Source organism: Pinus tabuliformis, chromosome 1_2 (genome assembly GCF_031772625.1).
Source record: "Pinus tabuliformis cultivar Carrire ecotype Pingquan chromosome 1_2, CPIR1, whole genome shotgun sequence".
Lineage (NCBI taxonomy): Eukaryota > Viridiplantae > Streptophyta > Pinopsida > Pinales > Pinaceae > Pinus > Pinus tabuliformis.
In genome coordinates, this window is record NC_142298.1 from 1,163,082,757 (window position 1) to 1,163,109,000 (window position 26,244).

Sequence of the window (26,244 nt, forward strand, 5' to 3'; positions counted from 1 at the left end):
TATCTCTGAAAATACAACGAGACAAGATCTAAAATTCAGACCTGAGATTTAGACCAAGCTCTTCTCAAATTTTTTTTTTTTAAACTTCGCAACGAAAAAGTTATAGTGAAAATGCCACGATGACCTGTTTGGAGCAGTGAAACCCTAGAATCCAAAGCTCTGATACCAAATGTTATGAAACTAGCTCACAAAAAGATAGATAAACACCTTAAAAATAAGCCTCTTCGAGGGGAAAACCTCCTTTACATTACAAAAATGAATAATTCCTGGATGATACAAATGACAAGACCTCCTTTCTATATATAGGAATCTAAGGGGTTATAATATAATTAGAGCGGACATAACAATAATAATGTAAGGGCACAATAATAAGAGTAGTGGGATTCTATGGGGCACAATAATAACAATATGGGGAATACATGGGCACAACAATATAATAAGGGGGTTGTACTAATAACAATAAGGGGTTACACTAGTAGTATAGGGACCTAACATTATATTCCATCTTTGTCAACATATTTGGTCCAAGTGTAACTTGATTCACCAAACTATCCTACATAACTAGAATATTATATTTTCTACCATATAATTCTTTAAATTGTCTCATCTTTAGTGATACATAGTAACCAATATTGTAGGTGAGTTATACTAGAGGTAGGTGATCTTCCCACTTCCTAGGTTGATACATAACTGACGCAGGCAGAGCCTGCAATACCCAGAATCTTTAATCTCTGTGATCATAAACATGCATCTCAGCTTTTTGACAAATCAAACCCTCAATGTTTGGCAAATTCATGCTTTGAATCCTTCAAGCAAACCCAATGATAATGTGAGTTCAAATATAAATTTCAATCATAATTCTAGTCCATGCGCTTATGCTTCTCCAATTCTCTTCCCATGTTTAATTCTTAACATTCTATCTTCAATACACCAAACCTCATAACAAGATTCCGCTTTTGAACTTAATACAAAATCAAGCTCCAATTATATAAGTGCACTTTACCCATTTTAGGAAAATGACAATTCATATAAAAACTTAGAATTTGATCAATTCCAACATTCATACCTGTCCATCCAACAATGGATACATATTTTGTTCAACTTCAACGATCTAACAGATGTATCATTTCATAAAACTACAACTTCTGAATGTGTTCAAAGCTTAACACATTACACTTGGGTTGTATTAATACCATTGCAATTCAACACTGACAACATTTAAAACTCAATGCATCAATACACTATCGAATCCACAAGCTTCTGACACCATTTACATTTTAATCAAACGAAACCCAAAGTAACAGTGCCGTGTTCACATTCACTAACTACCGCTTTCAACACTGACTCGTTGTCTCAATACCGGCGCTTCTGATTTATACAACCTACCATCGATCTGCCATGACACTACATGTAGACTTGGAAAAGTAACACAATTCTTTTCAAATTTGTAACAATTACGCAAAGAACGTACCTTCAATCGATTGGTAAACAAACTATTTCAAAACATCTGGGCTTTAACTACCAGCTTCCACACAGTTTCAAACACCATGGAGGGGACGAATTCTGAACCGGATTTCAAACATTGCCATCAAATGGATTTCGAACCTACGCCTTTGTCATACAGTAAAATCATTCAAATGGAAATTCGATTAAGAGATATCGATTCTGCACTTAGTTTTTTTTTAAGAACATTTTTTTTAGAACGTCATTTTAACTCATATATGAATTAATACTCCAGCAACCTCCATCTCAAACAGTTGCATTACAAAACAAGACTATGTATGTCAAGTTCCATTGATTTTACAAGCCGAAACACAGTTTTATATTCCTGCTCCCAATGTCGACTTATACAAACGATGTCACTCAATACCACTGGCGCAGTCAAAAACTATGTATTTTAATACAAAACCGATGCAATTTTAAGTGCTCCTGAAAATAGATTCAATAACATGGTCATATATCATGTCAACCTTTATTCTTGGACAGAAGACCAACACATTAATAATAGTGATTCACAATTTGTTCATACCCAATTCAGCGCAATTGACAGGCAGACAGTTTTGCATTGGTTTTTTTGAACACCATTAAACATCGACTATTCAAATCTGCGCCAAAGCAATGCTACAACCCTTCGATGGTTTAGAGTTCATTTAACACATTATGCAACAGTGAAATCCATCCATTATTGATGTCACTGAATTACACAAGTTTTCCTCAATAACCAACAACCCTGACAGAACAGAGTTTTTACATACAGAGTTCCACACCAAGCTACAGACTCAATGCCTTACAATACATCCTTTACGCAGACGTTTAATGCCATTTTACACTCAATGATTATACATGGCGGTTACCACACAAAATCCATATAAATTCAAGCCCATTGATCATTTCTTCATTAATTCAACAATGCCATGAACTTCAGAAATCAAATAAACAGTTTCTCAATCAATCAACCAATGTATGTATAATCTGAAACAAAACAATGACTTACAAACTTTTTTTGGCCCGATATTCTAGTTCAGTGGCCCTTTGCAAATTGCCCGAAGGCTCCCAAGCAGAAACCCCTGCTTTCTATTCCCAATCTCACAGTCTCTACAACTCACAATCTCCTCCCCATGCCTTTAAGGCTTAATGAATTTATACAATTTTAAAAATGATCTAATTTAATGCTCAATCCCCTTAATATCTCAATATCACTAAAATATCTCAACAAATCCTATTATCTAGAATCTTATCCCTTTATATCCTTAACTACCCAAATTCTCTCATATCCTTTTAATTAATAAAAGGATATTTGCAAAATCCTCACTCTCCTATTTTATTTAAAATAAAAAATTAAATAAAATATTATAAGTTTTCACACCCCCTTTTCTAACATATTTACAAATAAAAGAAATACCCTTGATGCTCCTGCATCAGACTCCCCATGTAAGAAAATTCATGACCACCTGGTCATGAGTCTGGATAATTATTTCCTCCTAGATCCCAAATTTTATTTTGTAATCTTTCCTTGCTTATCAATTTCTTTACTATTATCTACTGTTGTCCTCCAGGTTTCCATATTTTGTGCTGTAATGCTCCATTTTTTGTGCTCTCGCAATCTTTCACTGTCTTTCTCTTGTTATCACTCCTTTTCTTTCTTATTGCCATCTTTCTCTGGGATGTTTTCATCATTAACCTCCTTATCAACTAAATTTCTCTGTCCAGTATGTCCTCTGTTTCCTGATTGTTTCCATCTCTTGATCGCTGAACTCTCATTCTTGCTTGTTCTTCACTTGTTTTGATCGCTTCCTTTTCACCCTTACTATTGTTTTGCACCTTTTCTACTGATGCTACTATAAATGTCGCCTCACATGTTGCTCTAGCTATCACTATGGATGTTGCGGCCTCCCAAACTTCCTGTCCCTATGGAACATTCCTTTGCTTGTCACCTGCAATTTCATCTGCAACTTCTTTCTCTTTTTCAAATGTTTCCAACAAACATTTCAGCATTTCATCAACATGCTACAAATTAACTTCAACATAATATCCATCTTCCTCTTCGACAATCTTCAGTAATTGTTCATCATTATCTTGATTGATTCTGGCAATCAAATCAAGTTCTTCAAACACTGTAGCTTCATCCTCTGTCACTGTAGCAGCTCCAAATTGTGTCCACTTGTCTTCTCTTGGCTATATAGACAAGCCAACTCTTTCCTGTCACCCATGGTAACAAGTCTCTGCTTATGAGACATCACAGTCTCATCTTCTTTCTGCAACAATTCTCCTTCTTCCAAGACAATTCCAAATGATGGACTATCTTCTACATTACCTGTAAACACAATCAAGTTGTCAGTACTAAAAACACAAGACCCAATGGTCTCACTGGTTGATTCAGTTACCAAGTTTCCTCTCTGTGGTTCCAAGTCTTCTTCAGGACTCAGAAAATCTTTACTCGCTTTCTCCTCATCTTTCTCTGGCAACACTTCCGTATGCTGCTCTGAGTTCCTTCCCAAATTCTCTGTCAGGATATCAGTACGCTGATTTTCATTCACCATGAGACTGTTAGCTAGTCTCGCCTTCTTTCCATCTGTCTCCAAGATTTCGTTCTGATCTCGTTCACTGTACTGAACTTTTTCATCCGTTTCAACCTTTCTATCATACTCTAAATTTATCAATAAATATTCCAACAATGCAATTCTTTGTAGCATTTCTGAAGCATATCATCATCACCTGCATTCATACATAAACTTTCAGTTTGCACAAAATGTTCAACAGTATCAGCTGTTACTTCCCTTATCTGCGCTTCAGCCTGCTTCTCTTCTTCAACATCCACAAGAATTTTCTCTTGTACTGTAATAGCAAAAGCATCACTGCTTTCGTTTCCAGAGTACTTATCATTTTCTGCTTCCTCTATCTTCATTCCCTTTTGAGATCTTGCTATCTCAGCATCAATCTGAACAACCTTTAGATTCAACTCATCTCTCTCATGAACAAACTCTAAATCTTGCTCATCGCCTTGTACTATACCTGCAAAAATACACAACTCATTAGTTTTAAAACCACAAGACTTTTCAGTCTCGACTGCTTCCTCCAATACTTCCTTCTGAACAGATTTGCATGTGGAATTTTCAAATTCCAACTCTTGCTCAAGAACTCTAAGTCCTTTCTTCAATAAGGCAATCACACTTTGCCTCAACTTCACCTGCAATTGTCGCCAAATCACTCTCTTTCCCTTCAGTGGAAAGATCCATCCTCTATTCTGATTTTCCTACTCTTGCAGCCATTCCTCTAGTACCTGCAATTGTACCTTCATTACTGCAATCTCTCTTTCTTAGACTTCTGCAGTCATCTCACTTCTATGGCATTCCTTTGAACCTCTTCTCTGATCCTCCATGATCATCTTCTCTATGAGCTTCTCACTCATCATGAGTTGCACTAGCCTCTGCAACATCAATCTCTTCTGCTACCATAGCTTACCTCACCAAGATCTCCTCACTTAGTCTTTTGGTAAGTACTGGTTCACTGCCTCTGGAACCTCTTGAGCACTCTCCTCTGCTCACTCTCTGGGCTATCTCTTCAACTCACCTTCTTCTTCAGGACACTGCAATTGTCCTCTCTATTCAACCTTTAGCTGAATGTCAGGTTCACTGCCATCATCTTTTCTACAACCATAAACTTCAATTCATAAATTTCAAATCAAGAAATCATCTCACCTTTAAGATCTTGCATGATCTTGTCCTCCCCTTGTTTCTGCAATCCTGTTCACTTGTGTAGTTTGCATATCAGATTTAGAAATCTGATCTTCCCTTCAATCATTCATCATACATTCAAAAATACATTTCAGTTCTTCAACAAAACCTTCTTGCATTCATTCAGAGCCAAGCTCTGATACCAAAAATTGATGCAGGCAGAGCCTGCAATACCCAAAATCTTTAATCTCTATGATCATAAACATGCATCTCAGTTTTTTGACAAATCAAACCCTCAATGTCTGGCAAATTCAACAGTTTTATATTCCTACTCTCAATGTCAACTTATACAAACGATGTCACTTAATACCACTGGCGCAGTCAACAACTATGTATTTTAATACATAACCGATGCGATTTTAAGTTCTCCTGAAAACAACTTCAATAACGTGGTCATATATCATGTCAACCTTTATTCTTGGATAGAAGACCAACACATTAATAATAGTGATTCACAATTTTTTCATACCCAATTTAGCGCAATTGACAGGTAGGCAGTTTTGCATTGGTTTTTTTTAACACCATTAAACATCGGCTATTCAAATCTGCGCCAAAGCAATGCTACAACCCTTCGATGGTTTACAGTTCGTTTAACACATTATGCAATAGTGAAATCCATCCATTATTGATGTCACTGAATTACACAAGTTTTCCTCAATAACCAACGGCCCTGAAAGAACAGAGTTTTTACATACAGAGTTCCACACCAAGCTACAAACTCAATGCCTTACAATACATCCTTTACGTAGACATTTAATGCCATTTTACACTCAATGATTATACACGGCGGTTACCACACAAAATCCATGTAAATTCAAGCCCATTGATCATTTCTTCATTAATTCAACAATGTCGTGAACTTCAGAAATCAAATAAACACTTTCTCAATCAATCAACCAATGTATGCATAATTTGAAACAAAACAATGACTTACAAACTTTTTTTGGCCTGATATTCTAGTTCGGTGGCCCTTTGCAAATTTCCCGAAGGCTCCCAAGCAGAAACCCCTGCTTTCTATTTCCAATCTCACACTCTCTACAACTCACAATCTCCTCCCCATGCCTTTGAGGCTTAATGAATTTATATAATTTTAAAAATGATCTAATTTAATGCTCAATCCCCTTAATATCTCAATATCACTAAAATATCTCAACAAATCCTATTATCTAGAATCTTATCCCTTTATATCCTTAACTACCCAAATTCTCTCATATCCTTGTAATTAATAAAAGGATATTTGCAAAATCCTCACTCTCCTATTTTATTTAAAATAACAAATTAAATAAAATATTAAAAGTTGTCACACCCCCTTTTCTAACATATTTACAAATAAAAAAATACCCTTGATGCTCATGCATCAATAACATACATCCTCAACATATCCTCCAACATTTTGTTAACGATTTTTATTTTTCCATTGTATAATGATGATAGGATATAATGAATTCCAGCTATGTCCCAAACCATCCAAGATAAACAATGCCTAAAAGTTTGAGGTAGGTCTAACATCTCAATCAACTATGATGTTCTTAGGCATCCCATTCAATTTGAAAATCTCTCCCATGAAAACATTAGAGATATCAATTTCTTTATAGGTCTATTTTACTGGAATAAAGTAAGCTACTTTTCTAAATCTATATAATTCCACCATATTTGTATCATGATGCTTCATAGTCCTTTATAAACCAGTAATGAAATCCATAGAGATGACCTCCCACTTTTTTTCTCGAATTGGTATTTACTGTAGTATTTCCATTGGATGTTTATGTTCAACTTTAACAAGTTGGCATTCCAAGCAATTGGAAATGTATGCAACAATGTTTTTCTTCATTCCATGCCAAAATTAAATATTTCCTATGATTTATATCATATTTTCATAACCTTGATGATCAAAGTAAGGTCTTCGATGGAATTAATACATCACAATCTTATTAAAATATATTGAATTTTGTATGTACAACCTACCTTTATACAACACTAAGCTATATTATATTAGATGGTATCCTTCACTAATTAACCGTTTGGACTCTTACTCGAAGCACCCCTTTATATGCTTGAAATTTTCATCATATAGTAGGGTGTCTCTAATATGTTTGTTAATATCTAATTCACATGTATAGTCACTACTATAACTACTTTCTACATGAATTAGTTGACTGTGTCTACTACTGTGTTCTCCATTTCCTTAATGTTCCAAATCCAAAATTCAAATTCATTAACAAGGGCCACCTACCTAGATGTTGTCTTATTTAATAGGACTATCTCAAAAAAATACTTCAACTCAATATGATCTATCAATAATATCATATTTTTCCCAAGTAGGTAGTTCCTCCACGTTTTCTTAGCATTCACAATGGTTGCGAGCTCTAGATCATGTATCGCATTGTTGTTTTCATGTTCATTCAATTTCTTGGAATCATAGCTAATCACATGTCCCTCTTTCATGAGAACCCCACTATCATTCGATATAAGTATCAATACAAACTAAGAATCCCTTGCTCAAGTCTATCATCTTTAAGATGAGTGCAATATGCAAGAGTTGTTTTAGTCATTGGAAACTTTCTTCACACTCTAGCAACCATACAAATCTCACTCACTTTCTTTGTGTTGAAGTGATTGAATGGCCATTAATTGGGAAACCTTTAATAAACCTCCTATAGTATCCTACAAACCCTATAAAAGATCTTACATCTAATACACTTTTAGAGGTAGGTCATTGAATCATTCCATGATTTCCTTGATCTTCTTAGGATATACTACCACTCTTGCTAAAATGACATGACCCAAATAGTGTGCTTGTGTTTGAAGAAAATCACATTCATTAAAATTGGCATATGGTTCATGCTCTCTTAGCACCTACAATACCATATTGAGATTTTCTCCATGCTTCTCCTTACTCTTTGAATATTTTAAGATCTCATCAATATAAACCAATACACACTTATCCAAATACTTGTTGAGGATATTGTTCATTCAGGACATAAAAGTCATAGGTGTATTTATAAGTCCAAATGGCACTAGCACAAAATCATAGTTCTCATGCCTTGTCTTGAATGCAATTTTATGCATGTCTTCATCCATGATCCTGAATTTATGATATCTGGAACTCAAATCTATCTTCAAAAATGTTGTTTCTTCTATTAGTTAATAAAATAGGTCATCAATTATGGCTAGTGGGTATTTTTTCTTCATATTCATAGTGTTTGGTTATCTATATTCAATGCATAATTTGAGGATATTGTCTTTCCTTTTAAAAAATAAGTTTGGCATTCCAAATGAAGACACAGTGGGCCAGATGTACTCCTTATCAAACATTTCTTTTAATTATAATTTTATTTCCACTAGCTTAGGCATGTTCATTCTTTAAGGTGTCCTAGACATGGATGCTACTATAGGTGTAAGCTCTACTAAAAAATCAATATCTCTTATGGGAGGAAGACTTTGTATTTCCTTAAGAAATACATCTCTTTACTCTTGTAATGCCATATGGCCTTTAATATTTAGCTTGATATCTTCATCTAAATTAGTCACATGTATGGCATATAATGGGTAACATTTTTGCAACATCTCTTTGTAGAATTTTCTTGTAGATTCAAACTGCAAATTGTAACATGCTAAAACAATTGAATTTAATCTACTCTACTCGTCAGTGGAAACAAAAATTGATCGGTGAAATCATGAAGCAAAAAAAGGAAGAATTTCAATTACACATAAAACAATAATTTTCTCGGGAAAGCCATAGCTAAAACCCCATGCTTTCTATATATTGCATTAATCAGAATATCTATGAATAAAATACAATGCTTGTTCAACTTGAACAATCTATCCACAAGTACAATCTATCTCACTAATTCACAAACCAGATCAAGCCAATACGTAGCCAATTATGTTGCCTCTTAAGCTCTTACTTCCTTGCATTGTTTCCTAGGGAATTAGCACATATTTAATTGGGAAATTCCTTTTCCATGACTGCATAATCCATCCATAGGCCTTCCTTTGATTGCATGCATGACCTATTTAATTTAAATGATTTTAGAATTGATAGTACATTGTCCCTAAACTCAAATATTCTCAACTGGGCCTTTCTCAGAATTGACATGCATGAGTTATTTATGAGTGAATTATCATTTATCTTATTGATCACTGCATGTGAATTAAATCAAAATTAAGTCACTTGACCTCTCACTAGTTCCTCCATCAGTTAGAACTAGTTTAACTAAATTTAACTCAGTTAAACTGAATTAAATAATTACAACTCAATAATAACTCAACCTGGGCACCTAAAATTTAGGGATCACTCTACATGACTCTAGATAGACTCCCAAATCGAATTTACTGAGCCAACTAAGTCAACTTAACTTATCTAACTATTACAAGTTTCTATGATATTTAGAGTTACAATTTCATTCCTAATTTAATTCAGGGATAAATTAAATTAGGCTTTTTCTTGATGTTATTTTTAACATTTCATGTTGCTATTTTCAACACTCTTTGATAATAGAGTTGAAATTTGTCTTATGGACATGGGTTTTTTCTCTCCCTATAGGATCTTTTATTTTCCTTGATCATATGTGCATTCTAAATATTTATTGTAGTAGTCTATTTTCTCATTTTTCATTTCCATCCTATCTATTCCAATCATCTTGTCATACAAACCCAAAGGTAACACATTCTAGGTGTCTTGTGTATTCAAACCACTAATTTCGAATTGGCATGATTCAATGGATTCAATCACATTTTTTTGGGTCCTTGAATCTAGTTATATCAACTATGACATTGTATGTTAATCCATCTATAAATTGTGTTCCTCAACAATTAGTGGTGCAATATAACTTAGTTTAGAGCCAAGTTAAAGTAGAATTGAAATAGGATGGTTTGCAACCATACATTCCACATACACCTTTAGGGAAAAATACTGAGAGTCAAGGGAGTGAATCAGTATTTTAAAACCCACTTAAACCTTTCAATTTCTAATTCAGATTTATATATCCTACTGGCATTAAGTAAACCAATGTATGTACGCGATTGTGATGAAGGAAAATGACGTATATCTAGTTAACTATACATTCATGCATTTCATCATTTGTACTAATTTAACCAGTGTATCATTACTTCACTAGCTTTTAATTAAACAGTAACCATGAGTAGTAAGAACAGAGCTAACCATTACACATAAGAAACTCCACAACACATGAGGACACCAGGATTTTTAGGTGGAAACCCAATGTGGGAGAAAACCATTGTTTCCATCATCTTTGTCTTCATATTTTATTATAAATGAAAACATCTTAAAATGTTGTACTGCCACATACTCATACCAGTATTTAGGTTCCTACCTACATAATGCTACAACCTTCTCTCATTTTCCAACTCCTACTGGAAGGGAGCTCCAACCCTTCAATCGTGTTTACTAGCTCCTACCGGGAGGGAGCTCCAACCCCCTGATCTGATTCACCAGATACCACTAGAAGGAAGCCTCAGCTTCCTCACTAAAGAATCCAACCCTTAGCACCTTTGTGTACCACATTTCATAATATTTCATACTAGATCCACCTTATCCAAAACATCAAACCTATAGGCCACGTCTCATCATATTTCCATACTCAACCCACTATCATCATTTAAGCCCAATGCCAAATAATAATTTTGAAACCAATCATTAAATCAAATCGCTCAATCACTAAACCAAATAAAATATCAAAGAAATCATTGAATCTTAATCAATCAATACAACTAGATCAAACTAAACCATGACAGATCATATCAATTCACAACCACTCATTAATAAGTCAAACATTGTTACTCATCACAAAATCCAACTGTTGCTACTGCAAAACCATAATCAACCATATGTCAAAATATATATGTTATTGTTCTGATTCATACGTACGTATGTACGCGCTTCTTCTTAAGATAACTTATGTACAAATATCAGAATATTGAACAACCGAGTCTAAATCACTATCACATTGAATCAATGACTGAATCACATACTGAACCCATCACAAATCATTGAATCAGATAGATATCATCACACAATAGCATCATCTATAGTTAACATATCATTCCATAACCTAACCAGAATTTTGAAACAATGATATCATGGAAGAGTCATCATTGATAGACAACAAAAAACATAACAGAACTGATCAGACATCATTAAAAACTCATACTACAAAACCTAGCAGATGTAAACGACTCTTATAAAGCAATTCCACGTATGTACGCGCTTCTCATTCACCACACCTACATACAGATCTATCCATTCTACAAAATATATACATGACTACCTAGAAGTAGATCCACATATGTACACGACTTCTCAATGTCAAACCCACGTATAGACCTATAATCACTGGTAAATATCTTCATTGCAACATAACATCTTTCAAAACCAAATATCAACATAGACACACATAATAATATCACCATAACAAATATATCAAACCATAAACAAATTATTCCATATGTGGTCAATTCAGATCTATTAGATCTTATTCATCTCCATGCTCCATGGTGCACTCCTATTTTAGATCAAGTCATTCATAATAATCCATCACATCCACACCCTGACACTTGACCTCCATCTCCTTATATAGTATGAGCCTTAGCCAATACCTTAGTAATTTTGATGGTATTATTTGACAGGATCAAGTATCCATTGTCGCACTCATTACTATGGGTCAATAACATGGTAAATACCCATGGTATTCATAATACAATGGTGTATAAATTGTATGCAAATTCTCTTCATAATACCTATATATATACGCATATTATCCTCACAGGACCCACGTATAATTTCCTAAAACTTCTCCTTTATCATCTTTCTGTGTCTGAACTGATATTTCCTTTTCTATCTCATGTGTAGCATCTGCATAACCATCAATTTGACACCTTTATCAAGTAGATTTTCATCAAGGACAACACATTAGTCATAATGCCAACACCACCACATATACATATACATATACCTATACATATATTATATACATATACATATACATACACATATACATACATGTGTATATATATACATAGAGAGAGAAATAGAGAGAGAGATACATACATACATACATACATATATATATATATGATATTAGTCTACCTATGTGGATAATCTATCAACAATTTCTCTTCCCAACTCGGTGAACACTTCAGTGATCTTCTCTTTTATTATTCAGACCTCTCCCTCACTGATATAACCATCTATTTTCCTACTTTGGGTGGGATAGTTCTAGTGGTGTTCACATCTTGATGGAAAACTAAACTTCACACTTTTCTCAGATATATTATAGTGATATTACTTGTATTTTATATTCTTGAATCTAGATTTATATCCATTCTTCCACACTATCTGGGATCCATCACCCCATATTGTGCATGGATTGATCAAAACAATATTTATCCTTCCGCGTGGTATCATCAAGTTTTTTTGGTTCATTAAAATCAATGTGATATTGGTAGGTAGCATGTTGAGGAGTTATATCTTCACTTTATCATGCTTGATATAGGGAACATATGTTAGAAATTCTATGAAACTATTTCCATTTACATAGGTATCCCTTGTAAGTTTCCCAAATTTATGCTTTAGGAACTCTATAATATTTTCATCATAATACCTTTCATATAAGTATTTTTCAAAATTTTCCCATTTCTTCTTTTCATCAATTCCTTTGACACTTTCTAGGCCCTCCAACCAAATTACCGTTCCTTCCTTTTAAGTTTAACGTGAATTTTCTAACTTTCATGTTCTTTGAGTAATTATGCACCCTAAAATATTTCTTCAACACTACTAACTATGAACCTGCCTCTTCATCCTTCTTAACCTCAACAACAAATATATGTGCCTTGGCCTCCTTAAGTTCCTCAAGTGAGAAACTCCTTGTAGGCCTCTCCTTCCTTTTTATATGCAACCCTGGCTAGTTTAGATTACTTAACAACTTGTCTAAATTGTCTCTCTCCTCACCAAAGTTATTTTCTAAGTTGTCATTTCTCGATGTTTCTTTCATAGCAGTCATGTAACTCTTCCATGAGGTACTTCTTCCTACATTGTTGGTACCTGGTTGATGTTTCTAATTTTATGATGGGCTTATTACCCTGTATTGGTCTCTACCCATATAAATAGTAGTATGTCAATTATGTATTCATATTTATATTTGAAATAGACTTTGCAACATAATTTCATTAATATTATTTTTTTTATCGTGTACTCCAATGATCATTTTGTTATTATATTTACAACTCTAAAGTACAACCATTAGAATTCTTGTTGTCTCAAAAACGTTTGGAGGGGTTGCACCCATATTTTACTCATATGACTCCTCCTCTCTAATGTGTCATTTCCTTTGCATGCCATATCGTACCATTATATGACAAATTCTTTCCTTTTCTTCAATTGGTATATAATTTGATCTGATAAAGTAATGCATACTAGTTAATTGAAGAAAACAATTAAATTTTAGAATATCTATTGGTCTAGGTTATATATGGACTAGCCTAGTATGGCCTGAAATTGAATATCTACTATTGTTGCACATCACAATTAAATTTGGGTTAGAAACATAAATAGAATTAATTCAAACATTTTATTTATAGAAAACCTTTATTTTTCTTCTAATTTTCCACCCAATTGAACCCAAATTTTTTCTTCACCATTTTCCATTGCTCTTCCTCTTTTATTGTGGATTGTGGTTAGGGTTGATTTTCTTGAAATATTTCAAGAAAGTGCCCATTTTCATGGCAATATTTGCATTTGAATGGAAACCATTCATAATCCAAATTCTACACATGATTTTAGTTATCAAATACTATAAAAATAATGTTTGGAATCCCTTTTCCAAATCTAGTTCAACGTAGATATTGGCACATGAAATCATACCTACTTTCAATACATTTACATATTTTTCCTATTTATTTCTAATACTCTATAATTAATTTTTGTTCTCGTTGGACATTGGATAGAGAAATGGATCCAAACTTCATTGGTTTTACATTAAATCAAACATTCATATGTACAATATTTTGTGACCATTGGTTTTGTCTTCCAAGGTCTAATGTCTCTTCCTATTATAACTCTTTAGATTTCTCCTATTTCAAATATTTACAATTCACCACAATCCCTAAGAATTAGGTGTCTATCATTAGCCCTATGATATCCATTTTTCTATCCCTCTTGTAATTACCATTGTGAATTTTTAGTTCATGTAAATATTGTGGAAATGTAAACACAGTGACTAGATGAGAGGAGTGCACATGGATTCAAAGTTTAGAGATAGGAGTTGTTTGAGAAGTTAATTGAATTCAAGGATGTTAATTGAATTTCCAGTAGTTTTTTTTACTAGGTTTAATAGCCTGCATGGCATGTAGAGAGGTGGAGTATGGTCCTCCTAAGTGGAGAAAAATACCATACCACCTTTATTGCTCATGGGAAATTTTGTGTGTTAAACTTGCAAAAGGTAGTGATGGGGGGTTGGTGGAAGGAAAAAGGAGTCGATGAGAAAGAAGAGGAATCATTATTTAGATAGAAAAGGAGAGAAAATTTAGAGCTAATACACAATGAGAGGTGTGGTTGTGATTGGGAACAAAAACATAGGAATGCGATAGTGTGTTGTGGTTGTAGGTATGTTAAACTAAGCATATGGAAATTACAAGAAAAATCAGAATAAGAATGCTAAGAATAATGTTGGAAAAGGAACACACTAAGTAGCATGTTTGAAGAGAAGAAGCAAGTAAATATATTGTGTATTCTGAAGACCTTTTGAGTTGAGTAAGTGCAAGCTCAATGTGCTATTAATTCCTAGTCAATAACTAGAAAACTCTGTCTATTTCTAATATTTGCAAGGCTAACAAATGGAAACTAAATGTGCTCTATGTTCCTTGCTAGTAGAGGGAAAAAATTTGTGTTTCTAATATCTATAGGGTTAGCAGATGGAGACTCAGTTTGCTCTAGATTATTGGTTTAATAAGTGGAGACACTTTGGAATATAATCTTGTTCTAAGCAGGTGGAGATAGGGTGGTCTCTAGGTTCCCATGTGATCAGATTGATTGGAATCAATGTGAATTCCCTTGAAAACTTACTCCTCAAACTTTGAATCTGGCTCAGGGGTGGTGAAGTGAAAGAATGGTTGTTTTATATTTTTCCTATGGTTGGGTTTAGATTTGAAGTCCCTTTCACAGTATCTGACCACTCAAGCTATACAAATAAGTATAATTACTTATCTATACTAAAATGTGAATAATGGATGAGGTTGTTATGGGTTGTAACAATGGTTTTATCAACATTATTTAAGTAGGAATCATGTTATTATTGACTATCTTTAATGAGATGTATATGTAATCATTCTCATGGTTTCATGGATTGGAGATGCTTGGATTTACTAATACTTTTATGGGTCATAGGTATGATTTATAATGTGTTGATTTCATTATTGGCATGACGAAGACTAGTTACTAGTTAAGAACACTGATTCATTTTATGTTGAACTGCATGTTTTATCATTGGGTCTGATGGTATTGTGTTGCGCCCATCCTAGGGGGAGGTGTACCATTATTGTGTTTAAAATTCAGAGTAGTATTAGCCACGACTTTTCTCATTCGATGCCTGGTAAAGGGCATTTTCATAGATTCATTAGATTGTAATATGACCAGGTAAAGGGCATGTTCATAGATTTATTAGATTGTAATATGTCCATGGATGTTGTCTGAATGTTAGAGTGAAAATGGAGGACTCATTTCTATTGGGAACAATGTTATAAGTAGCAATGACCTTCAAGGAAGCTTCAACAAAGTCATTGAAATCCTTAAGTTTCTAAGTATGCACATTATAGAATTTCAAACTTATATTTTAGGTTAAATAAGTCCACTTAGACATGAATTCATGAATTTTATAAGGACCTTATTAATCATTGTGTTTGCCACTAAATAGTTGACTAATCAACCACTTAATAATTTTGCTTAGTGCTAATTATTGAGCCAAACCAAGTTTTATGTGTGGTATGTTGGGAGGATGGAACTATTGATTAGAGGCACAAGATGAGATGCGAAATCATTCCCATCAGTAAACAAGAACATATATTTCTTAGGAAATGGATGTGTATATTTGTAGGAAGGGAAGGCCATAATGTAAGGGGAAGGATATATGTATGTCTTAGGGGACAAGGAAAAGTACATCCTTAGGGGGGGTAGGAGGAGATGTTTTGATCACATAGAAGGTCACTAGTCATCCAGAACATCATATGGTGTCAATTAATTTATTGACATGAAGGGTCAAGACCTTGTGGGATGCTCGACTAGGCTAAGGTGATAGAATGAACATAGGTCAAGTGAGGTTATGTAGAAATATTGTGGAGGATGTTGTCATGTGATGTGACAAAGCTGTTAACATGGCATGCTGATGGTGTGACACATGGTAGGTAGGGATGGATAAGTCGTAGGATTTTGGGTGACATCTAACATCGTGAGGGGATTCCATGTGGTGTAGTGACATCACTTTCATGTCAACATCAGATCACGAAGATGTCGTAAAAGTGGGTGATGTGGAATATTATGCTAACATGGCACCAAAGTGACACATGGAAATGATCTTTAGTCCCACCTAATGTGGCTGCTACTTGGTGTTAATGGAGAGTTGATATGTTCCTAAGCCACATTGTCATACATCTTGAGTCCCCAAAGATGTTTTGTTTTTCATATCATAATTGGGGGTGGGGTTGATGGATGTCGCATAGAAGACAGAAGCCATGGGATGGAGACTACCCTCGTTACTTCACGTAAAAATGTTCATTATGCGTAGATATTTTGAGTAGGAAACCCTTAAGTAAGTGGCATGATGGCATGGTGGCACTATGGCGTTATGATGTGGTGGGCACCATGTTGGACCTTGTGTGTAGTAGAAGTACCATATGGTAAACCCTCATTGATGTAGCATGGGTTAATGGGCCCAAAATTAAAATGAACATAAATTTCAACCAGAGGTTGAAATGGAGAAATTTCTATCACTATAAATATTTTGACTGGCTGAACATGATTGTGGTGTCCAAATTTAATTCCACTAACTTTGGTGAAGGAGAGATTTTGTAACCCCATCTTCATAATGAGACCATGGAGATTGGGTTAATTAAAAGTGGCACCTCATCTTCATCCAGGATTAGTCCAAGGGGGTGGTAGGGAGCATTACAGAGTGGTATAAAGTGCCCGAGTTCAACACTTGGACTTAATGGACCTAGGAGGATAATTGTAGAGCTCTATCACAATGTAGTAATTAAAGGATACTTGTTTGTTGTGTATGTTGATTATAGATTTTGTGATGTATGCTTATATGTGTTAAAAATAGTATGATTGGATGATAAAATGATTGGAAGGAAATGGATAAATATTTTATTTATATATTGTTCTCTAACAACATTGCTTTTGAAACAACACATAATAAGACAACAAAGAATAAAAAGAGAAAAAGGGATGAGCAGCAGAATGGTGCGACATAGCACTAATAAATTCTAGCATTGTTAGGAAGAAGAGTCAGTTGGAAAGAGGGCAGAGGAAGACTCTCCTAACTAGATGAACACCCTTATAAGTATAATATTTGAGCTGAGAACTTATAAGGTTGAAAATGAAATTATTTTCTTGGCTCACGAATAACAAGCACAAGTAAACACAATTATACTACAAAGTCTGTTAGGTTTTTAAAGGCAGAGGCAACATTATCTAAGTGCTAGCTACCTAGGAAAAGATAAAGGATGAAAAATTCCATCATGATTTTGAAAATGTGAATGAAGAAATGATGTTGTAGAGGGTAGCATACCTAAGATGAGAAATAGATAGAAAAATCAAGACACAATGAGAGGAGGAACTCCACTAAGTAATTTATAAAGGATAACAAATAATCATAAGCAGCTTTCTAGTGCTTCCACCAAGAGACATTGTTAGTAGAAAAGAAAGGAAAATAGTTAACTCCCGGAGAATTTTAAAACGGAAAAACCTCTTACATTTGATGGAAGGTGAGGAAGGTTGATGAGGTAAAGTAACATTTGTTAGGAATGAAGAAATATTTTAGAGTGCATGATTACTCTAAGAATATGAAAGCAAGAGTGTCCATTTTAAACTTGAAGGGCATAGTTGATATTTGGTGGGAAGACTTGAAGAATGTCAAGAATATTAAATAGAAGAAGATCTTATGGAGGATATTTGAGATATATTTTTGGGAAGAGTACCTATCAAAAATGTATTATGACAGCAAGGCCAAATAATTTTATGAGTAGAAATAAGGTAGAAGAAAGTTGGTGAATATATAACTAGATTCTCAGAGTTGTTGAGGTATATGCCTTACCTCAAGGATGAGAAGGAAAATATTCAAAGGTATCTCAGTAGGTTGCCATAAGAATTCAAGGACATAATAGAGTTTTATGAGACACATACTCTGGAGGACACCATCCAGAAGATGAAGCATCACTATGAAGAGTACAAGAATAACACTGTGTTACGAACTCATAGGAAAGCAAAAGGAAATCATAAATTTAGAGGAAAGGGGCAGAAACTTGTATGACATCATCCCAGAGGATGGAATGTGAATTTTATTTCTCCTGTCAAAGGTGAGTTCCAGTAGATATCCCCTACTACTGGTAAAGACCCATTCTTGTAGACAACAGGAGAGGAAGCCAAGGGTTTCGAAGGATATGCCAAGGATATACCCATAGGATATACCATATCTAATGTATCACCTTGGGGGACACCTGTATTATTTGTAAACATGGATGCCACATTAAGGTTGTGCATTGGCTATAGTAAGCTTAATAAGACCACAATCATGAACGTGTATCCTCTACTAAGAATCAATGACTTATTTTCCTAGCTGAGAGGGGATACCTATTTTCAAAAATCAACTTGAGGCTGGGTACCATTAGGTGTGAATAAAAGATGAAGATATTCACAAAACAACCTTTAAAACAAGGTGTGGGCATTATGAATTTGTGGTGGTATCATTTGGACTCACAAATTCCCCAACAAAATTTATGTGCTTAGTGAATAATGTTCTTAACATATTTTGACAAGTTTTTGCTATTAAACATTTGAGGAGGAACTTGAAGAACATATGAAAGAAATGTTGCAATTGTTGATAGAGAAAAATATCTAAACCAACCTCAACAAGTGTGAATTCTTCTAGACACAGATTCAATATTTGGGACACATCACTTCCAAGGAAGGAGTTGCAGTAGATCCAGAGAATATAAAAACTATCATGGAGTGAAATACTCCTTAGAATTTTGTAAATGTTAGATTCTTAATGGGATTGACTATGTATTACTAGAGGTTCATTCAGAACTTCTTGAAGATTGGACACCCAATCAAAACATTTCAATGAAAAGGAAATAAATTCCAATGGATAACATAATACATAGCTAGCTTTGAGCAGTTAAAGTATCTTCTCACACATGCACCAACACTAAGAATATAAGGCCTACGGAAATTCTTTTTGGTGTGCATGGATTCTTACAATGAAGGGATCAGTGGAGTCCTAATGCAAGAATGACAACTAGCCTATTATAATTCAAGGAAGTTGAATGAGCATGAGTGAGGTTATCTCACTCATGACATGGAGTTGGCAGTGATAGTGCATGCATTGAAGATGTGGAGGAATTACTTCCATGGAATAAATTTTATTTTGATTTCAGATAATGGAGGGCTAAGGTATCTATTTAATTAGCTAGGGATGAATGCAAGATATGAAAGTTGGCTAGCCTTTATTAGTGAATTTTTCTTTGAAATCAAATATATCAAAGGCAAAGAAAAAAAAATGGCAAATGCACTTAGAAGAATGTTGCAAGTGACTCATGTACCAGCCATCAGTTATATGAAATTGACATTAATCAAAAGATTAAAGAGTTAACGCAAGAGGATGAGAACTCCTAGCAGGTAAATAAAATCTTGCACTAAGAGATAGAGGGAACATTGAGAAATAAATACTTCCTTGTAGAGGCTGGACTATTGAAGTTCAAGGGAAGTTGGTATATACCTTTCATGGGTGACTTGAAGAAGTTCATATTTGATGATTTTCATAAAATATCTTATTTAGGTCACCTTGGTAATTATAAAATGATAGTACCCATGGAAAAAGATCTACTACTATCTAGGAATGAAAAAGGTTGTGGGTGAGTGATTTTTCAAATTATTGGAGTTTCAGTAACTGAAGATGGAGTATAGCCATCCAGCGAGATCATTGCAACCAAACCCCATTCTTGAGTGTAAGTGGGAAGTCATTTCCACGGACTTCATTACTGAGCTATCAAGGAAACCTAGATACCATGATGCCTTAATGGGAATGGTGGACAAATTGAATATGGAAACTCACTTCATAGATGTCAAGTCCATCCACCAAGCAAGGGACATTTCTCATACTTCCATTGAGGAAGTGATTAGATATTATTGAGTACTCAACAATATTATTTTATATTGAGATGATAATTTAACCTCAAAGTTTTGGAAAGCGCTTTTTGTTGGGCTTGGAATGGAATTGACATTTAACATTGTGTATCATCCTCATATGGATGGGCATACTAAAAGAGTAAGAAAGGTGTTAGAAGGCATGTTAAGAATGCATGGCATGCATCAGCCAAAGAGGTGGGAAGAGTGTATATCCTTGGTATAATTTTACTATAACCATAGGTACCAAGAATTATTAAAAATGAGTACATTTGAGGATCCATATGGTAGGAAATGTAATCCACCTATCATCTAGAATGATAGAGTGAACATGGTGCATATTGAACCTAATATGAAGAAGGAAGTGGAATAGGGAGTGATTGCTATCAAGTAGCAACGGGAAATAGCTCAGTACATGAAAAGGAGCTATGTAGATTAATAGAGAATGTACAAGGAGTTGCAAGTGGGTGAACATGTTTACCACTACATAAGACCAAGGAAATTTTCATCAAATATAGGGTATTATTCCAAGTTGGAACCAAGATTTTCTGGGCCATTTCAGATCTCAGAAAGTGTGGGTCTAGTGGAATACATATTTTCCTTCCCACCCACAATGAAGAAATGTGATTTTTTCCATATCTCTTTACTTAAAAGGTATTTTCATGAGTCTAATCATGTTATTGATTGGTCTGTGATGCATATGGAATCTGGGGGATAATTCCATCCATAGCCATAGTGCATTCTCGATCAAAGGATATGACACTCGAACATTGATTAATTGAGTAGGTGAATGTGCAACTAAGGCACTTTGGACTAGATGAGGCCGTATGGGAGATGGATGAACAAATTAGGGTATATTACCCATTTTTGTTTGTTGTGTAAGTAAAATTAAAGAGTTATGTATATATATCTCTTTATGATTTTTTTTGGTGTAAAGCACATTTGAATTGTGTTCGAGTATAGAACATCGAGGAAGGTGTTCATTAAAGTGGGTGTGCTCTATTGTGACCCTTTTTTAATCCCTCATGTAATTATCATGGTTAATTGTTAATTCATGTAAATATTATAGAAATGTAACTAGAATGTTTTATGTGTGTGTTACGTGTGGTAGCCCCCCTATTCATTGTGTTAGGAATAGTAAGGGGGTGGTACTCCCCCTTGTTCATTGCATTGGGAACAATAGGGGTAGTGCCCCAGATTTATTTTTTTTGATAGTGCCCCAGTTTTTTTTTTTTTGACCCTATATTAGGTGGTTGAACCTACTTATGGTTTTGTGAATGGGTTTTGCACATGCTTTTTTGCATGATTCTTTTTTACCCATGGTGATTTGTAGACCCGGTCAAGGGAACTATGGTTATGATCTAATCCAGGGTTAATGGATTAGGGTTTATGAATCCTTCAACATGTATATATATGCAATGTAACATTCAAAGGAACATAATGAAAAATCAATATGGTAGTCCCGTTTTGGGATCTATGGGAAATCTATGTGTATTTATTTTATATTCTTATCATTGTTTATTTTATATTTTTTAGAATTTGTCTACAAGTAGTTTATGTATAGGGTTCAAACGTACATTTGGTATCATAATTGTTTCAGCTTCAAGGGGGCACCTTTATTGCTGAGGGGTTTTTCTCGAGCTTGTGGAAGACCTTGTTCAATGGGTGATCTGTGGGATCGATTCTTGCAGTGAAAAAAGATGGCAAGTAGTGGAAAGATAGATATCAAGAAATTTAATGGTCATAGTTTTGAGTTGTGGAAACTAAAGATGGAGGATCTATTGGTGGATAAATATTAGCGGATCGCGGTAGATACGGGTATTAAATCAACGGAAATGTCATATTAATATTGGGTGAAGTTGGATTGGAAAGAAAAGAGCATAATACAGTTGTGTATCTTAGATTCGGTATTGTTGAATGTATCAAGGGAATCTACGACAAAGGATTTATGGGACAAACTAGCGAATGTGTACCAATATAAGTCTCTAGTGAACAAAATGTTCCTACGAGAAAAAGCTATATAACCTAAGGATGAAGGATGGAGACATGTTGAAAGAGCATATGAATGCATTTAATACTCTGGTGAGCCAATTGTTATCTATTGATATTAAAATTTCAAATAAAGATAAGTGGACCATTTTGTTATGTTATATATCATATTCGTGGGATAGTCTGGTTGTTTCAATAGGTCGTAATACAACTACCTCGAAGTTTGATGAAATAGTCTCATCCTTACTGTAAAAGGAGATGAGACAGAAAAATATGGAGGGCGAGAATGGAGATTCCTTGTCTGTACGAGGAAAGCCCCAAAAAAGAAACAAAAATAATTCCTCAAGTGGGAGATCTAAATCTAGAGGGAGATCTAAATCTCTAGGAAAACCTGTAAAGGTGTGCTGGAAATGCAGAAAGGAAGGGCACTTCAAAAAAGACTGTATATATAAAACTCTTGAGAAAGGAAATGGTTCTGATGATGTTTCTTCTGTAGAGGTGAAAACCACCTCAGATAAAGGTGGGGATGTGTAGTTGGCTTCTTCTTCAAGTACACATGTAGATCATGAGACATTGTTGATTAACTTAGGTGCATAATTTCACTTCACACCCCATAAGGAGTGGTTCTAAGAGTATGAGAATTATTATGGTGGGGATGTCTTCTTAGGGGATGAAAAGAAAGCTAGAACCATCAAACATGGAAAAGCCAAGTTGAAGTTGCAAGGTTGAAGGACTAGAACACTTATGGGTGTTCTACATATTCCTACATTGGCCAAAAATAAAATTTCTATAAGAAAGATGGATGATGTAGGTATAAAAACAATGTTCGAGAAAGATACATGCAAGATGGTTCGAGGAGCACTGGTATTGATGTGGGGAGTTCAGATTGGAACTCTATACAAGCTTTTGGGTAGCATTATTATTGATGGGTGCAATAGTTCTATGGTTCTTGAAAGTGGAGCAAAAAATCTAGTCATCTATGGAGAAAAGACCATGCTATGGCATCAAAGGCTTGGACATATTTTTGAGAAGGGCCTTTGAACACTTCATGGTAATAGTATGGTAGAAGGTATGTCTAATCTCTCTAGATTTTGATTTTTATGAACATTGTGTTGATGGGAAGCAGAATCGAGTGAGTTTCCCCTCTAGTGCTAAGAGGGCATAAGGGATATTAGAGCTTGTGCATAGTGATATGTTTGGACTTGTGTTGGTTCCATTGCTAAGTAAGTCTATGTACTATGTATCATTTATACATGACTTCTCAAGGAATACATGGATGTATTTCCTCCGGAAAAAATCTAAAGGCTTTGACACGTTTAAAGAATTTAAGGCTTTGGTGGAAAACCAAACAGAGAAGGAGGTAAAGGTGATGAGGACAGATAATGGTGGAGAGTTTTGGAAGAAGGAATTGAAGAGTTTTATGAGAAGTGTGGTATAGCATGACAAAAAAATAATCCATGCACACCTCAGAAAAATGAACTTGTAGAAAGAATGAACAAGACATTAATGGAAAAATCAAGCACCATGCTCAGTGGTGTCAGGTTAGGACAAGAATTCTGGGTATAGGTAGTGGAGACTACATGTTACCTGGTTAATAGGTCATCATCATTAGTTTTGGAGGTGTTGACATGGCAAATGTGTGCAATTCCAACAAGGGGAACTAACCCGATCGCAAGCCCCAATTAGACCTGCTTTTGTTTGGAATGGCTAGCTCTGATGGGTTTTAAGCGACCCTGTAAACTGTTTGAATATGTCGAAAGATTGCTTCCGGGAGGAAGACTTCAATTAAAAAAAAAAAAAATACAGCTAACCTCTATGTATTAAATCCTATCTATACTACTTCTAACTACTCTAATCTAGTCCTAGCTATCCTAATCTATCCTGTAGAAGCATAATACAGAGGCTTAAACATCATACATATGTTCGGCAAGAGCATGATAAAGAAGATTAAACATCATGTATAGATTCAAGTCCAAATGAATCAATCACTAAATTCACAGCTGAACGAGACTATATTAAATCTATATTTCAACCCAATCACTCATATAGGAATCCACATTCTTTTATGAAATTAAACTTGCAACTGATGTTTAACTTAGTTTCAAATCAGAGACCATTCAAAAGTTAACCATGAAACTGAATCACATTCAGTTTAACAAGATTAATAGTGAACTGTAAGTCATCAATATGCATAAATACAAATCACATTTACATTCATGCCAGCAACAACACTCTGATCCAAAACATATAAAAGAACAATTAAATACGTTTGAAACTAAAGGCTCCTTCTTCCCCAAAACAGTCCTTCTTATTCACAATAAAGAAAAATTGTTCATCTCGAAAATCAAAAGCCCTTTCTCCTCTTCGGAGATAATACTTATGCAAACACCCCTGACTCTAGGTCTACCCCACCTCTTCATCTTCCCACTGTTTCAGATATGAAAATCAATCGAGTACATAGAGATAGGATTGTCAACATGACCACTGGCATGTAGAAAGCATAATGGTTGGATCGATTCCTTTCCAGAGGAAGAGAATAGATGTTGGTAAAAAAAGGGTGGCATATGTTACCTTCCCATAATGAAGATCGGGATAGCCCTACTTACGGAATGTACAAGCAGCGCATGGGGTTCCGACCTGGAACACTTGCGGCCAGACTCTTAAATGCAGCACTTCTGCATACATGGCTCTTCGAATCCCCTCCTGTGTCCTTTAATTCTCACCTGCAAAGATAGATATCATTAGCTTGATGATTGTGAACAATAAAACATAAATGTTCTATCAAACATAAACACTGCCTCCATTCATTGTATAAACTACGGAACAAGTGTGAAAAGGATTTATGGCTAATACACAGTCAACATACAATTTCCTGCTCAACCCATAGGCTTGGCACAGTTTTTTGAGGGCTTCTTTTAAATCGCAATCGGGTATCGGGCCGTCCGCGGGTCGCAGTAGCCATTCCTTCTACTTCCTCGATGCGCAATTACACTATCGAGACTCCACAGGCCTACCTTTTACACTGAAAACCCAATCTCTTTGTTATTTCAGAAAATTTGGAAAACACATGAAAACACAGAAAATCTCGCCCCGATCGCTCAAGCCAGACCTCAAACTTTATATAATTAGGCATATAATCATCACCGTGTCCTACTCCTACCTCTCCGCTGATTGCATGACCCCCGGGCTCTGCCAATATGTGATATGCGATGGGGCTTCCGGACCCGATATATATATACATCGTGGTTCATAAAACCATCGGGTTCGATAGATGGAAGCACGCTATATGTACACGAGCTTGGGTACAAGGTCGATAGTGATAAGAAATTAAAACCAGACACGATATATATATATATATATATATATATATATATATATATATATAAGGTCGGGGTGTCTGACAGACGGAGACGTGCTATTCATACACATAGCTTTGGGGCTGGGCCGATAGCGATCTGCGATAGGGCTCCGGACTCGAAATGTATACATTTGAGTTAATAAAACTCGTTGGGTCTGGAAGCCTTGAATGTCTTGTGTTATTTGTGATGGGCCCAAAATGGTTTACGCCTATTTTGTGGAGTATTTCAGTTATGATGAAAAAAG